General features: G+C 39.3%; 1 non-coding gene across 1 annotated transcript; it reads left to right on the forward strand.

The window, feature by feature from the left end:
* The first annotated feature begins 2,698 nt into the window (after nucleotides 1-2,698).
* Nucleotides 2,699-2,828, forward strand: LOC126007739 (small nucleolar RNA SNORA22). Its single transcript, XR_007495228.1, has one exon. It is a non-coding gene; the product is annotated as a small nucleolar RNA SNORA22 (small nucleolar RNA).
* The last annotated feature ends 339 nt before the right edge of the window (nucleotides 2,829-3,167 follow it).

The following is a 3,167-nucleotide window of genomic DNA, read 5'->3' on the forward strand; positions in this document are numbered from 1 at the left end:
TTGTGCTTCTACCCAGCAAAATAGGAGTGCGGTCGTCTGAGAAGCCTTTCCAGCTAATTCCTGCTGGCCGGGCCCCCCTCGGGGGCTTCAGGACCCCGCATTTTGGCGCCCAACGCTGGGCTCGAAGACCACCGCCACACCCCGAACGACTACGGGTCGGCGAGTCCGGAGCTGTTTCATAAATCGCAGGAATACCCCATCCGGGTAGGCGTTGAAATGAGTTAGCCTTAATCAAATATTTAAACTGCACTTTTTTCAGTCGTTCTGATCACCGCCCCTGATTGGCTCTTGGGGCTTCGCCCGTTGGCTTCACTTCCATGGGTGTTTCGTTGAGTACTGAACTTAAATTCATTAAATATATACAGTCTGAGTTGAAAGCCAGACATATAGAGGTTACCAAAAAAGAATATTTGTAATTTTCTTATGTTTATTCATAATGTATGTCATTGGTTTATTATTACCTGTCCAGAAATTGTTGCGTCCACTTGGGACAAAGTAGGACATGAAATGAGTGATTATTTTGTAAATAATGATGATTCACAGAAGGAAAAAATTATGTTCCAATATTGGAGCCTGTTAAGAGATATCATTGTAACTAAAAATGCCGGAACCGCCAAAGACATCATCCATGCCGTTGAATCTCATGTACAACAAGTCTCCCGTGAGTGTTCCAGGACTCCCTCTCGTTCTAATTCTGTCTCTCATCTCCCTTCTCCCTCTGAGAATACTTCCCCTTGTCCTCCCTCCACCACTGATTCTTCTACCTTTGTCTCCAAAGTAACTAATGCTCTTAAAGATCTCTCTAATGCTTCTCATTTATATCCCTCCCTTACTTCTGTCCATGCTTCTGCTCTATGCACCCAGACCCCTACAGAAGAGGCCGCTGCACCCTCTGTGCAAAATCCTAAACAGCCCTTCACTTCCCTAGCCTCAGCTCCGTCCCTGTTCCACCAAAACCTTTACTCCCCTCACCACCCTCCCCTCCTTAGCCAGCAATTGCAACAATACAAAGCCTTTAATTGGAAAAGCCTCAAAGAGCCATTTCAAGCCGTAACCTCCTATGGCCCCCAAGCCCCTTACACGCTCTCCTGCTTAGAATCTAAAAGCTGAACTCTTTGTCTCTTGGGAAGTTAACTTTTTTTTCCGCTGCAAAGCCCTTGCAGATAGGCAGGAATCCTGATCTCTAAGCTCTTATAGCTGGCCTCGCCTCTTTTCATACCTTAAAGGTACAGCACACACTTTCCAAGTCCCAGCTTGCCAACATGGCTCTTGCTGCCCTCTGTGCCTGGAAGTCGCTCCCCAAAGCTAGCATTCCAGCAGCTCCCCCACACCGGCAACAAACTGTTGCTGCTTTCTCCCTCCCCCCCCCCTTTTTCTGACTTGAGTTCCCAACTCACCACAATTACATCCATGGTCTCTCACCTCTCTAACAAACTTGATAATGCTCTTAGCTCAAAAACCAGCGCTACCTTTCCTGTCTTTCTCCCTAATGGAGAAAGTCTTCCCCCGCCTGCTCAGCAGCCTCCACCGCGGAGAACGCTCAGTCCCTAACCATGGCAGATTCCCTCCTCTCACCGCTCCCCCTCTTAAAGCTATAGATATGAAACTACTTGGCCAAATTAAAAATCTTAAACAAATCTTAAGCCTTCAAAAACAGGCTGCTTCTCTTAATTCACAGGTTTCTGCCCTTCAGGCGTTTCCCCCCCCCCTCCTAAATCTATAGTTGTCTGTCCTCTGCCCACTAAATTCCACGGCCAAGCCCCCCCTCTTGAGAATTCAAAGGAACAAACTAATAAAAGTCAGGCTGAGTGCCATAAAACAGAAACTGCTGCAGTGCCTACAAAAAATTCTAAGGGCACAGTGAGCAGGATAATTACAAAGTATCATCTGCTAAGCCATAAAACATTGCGATATCTACACTTTGCTGTTAAAACTTCTGAGCCTAATGTACCCTTTACTTTGCTCAAACCAATCCTCAGCCTCCTTCAGCCTCTTTCCTGCCAGCCTTGGAAAATAGCCAGCTCAAACCCTGCCACTCCCACTTTAAGCCTTCCAATTCACCTTGAAATACCCAATCTTTGTTATTCAAAATAAATCTGAAAAGTAGCATCTCTTGCATATTCTCAAATCAATTAATAAAACCATGATCCCCATAGTGCTTTTGCAACCCAAATTCCCCTCTTCAGTTGCCATTCCCTCTAATTCCAATAAATTAGTAATTAATCTTAAAAGATTGCTTTTTTTTTCCTATATATCATTACACCCTGCTAACTGTAAATAATTTGCCTCTAACCTTCCTGCTGTTAACTGTGCTAGCCCCTCCCCAAGTTATCAGTGAAAAACTCTGCTTCACCTTGTCAGCCCTACACTTCGTCAAATATGTGTTATTAGGTTTAGTGCATTAAGTAGTGTAAAGTAATTATTAAAACATTAAAAAGCAACAGAAAGATAAAGGCAATAAATTTTTTTTTCATGCCTCTCAGAAAATTTTAAAGCAAGGTCATAATTCTGTCACTTTACAGATAACAAAATATTGGTAAAAGAAAAACTTCTTTGTGTTTTAAAATCCAAACGAACACAAAAGTGTTAAATTTAAATCTTATATTTCTATTAAAAATTTTATTTTAATTTTTAAAGTATTTACAAAATTATGTGAAAAATAATGTGGTTAGCCTTTTTAAACAATATAGTTAATTTAATGCACAGTGAACACCTAGGTGTGCTTTATAGTACCCTTAGTTTTAACTTTGTGCTACAGCAATGGTTGTTCTTTATTTCTGCATTAAAAAAACTATTATTTTAAGTGCATTCAAAATATCAGCACATTATACAAATCTGTATATTTGTGTCGCAGTGAAAAAATAATATAAATGAAAAAATATATTATATATAATTTTATAAGAATATATAAAAGTAACTAAACTTTATAAGCAAATTAACTAGTATTAAATATAATTTTAGTCTTAAGTTCTAAGTGTGTAAATGTATCAGATGTCTTTAACTATATTTTATAATAATCTAAGCATTTAGTTAATTTGGTATATAATATTTTTTACAAATTATTCACTTAAAGTCTTCATAGTAAAAACAGTTGTTTGTATTTTTAAAATCAGTTTTTTATACCTTTAATAATCATAATTCATGCTATTGTGTTTAATCATAAAAAT

The sequence above is a fragment of the Suncus etruscus genome, chromosome 4 (genome assembly GCF_024139225.1).
Source record: "Suncus etruscus isolate mSunEtr1 chromosome 4, mSunEtr1.pri.cur, whole genome shotgun sequence".
Lineage (NCBI taxonomy): Eukaryota > Metazoa > Chordata > Mammalia > Eulipotyphla > Soricidae > Suncus > Suncus etruscus.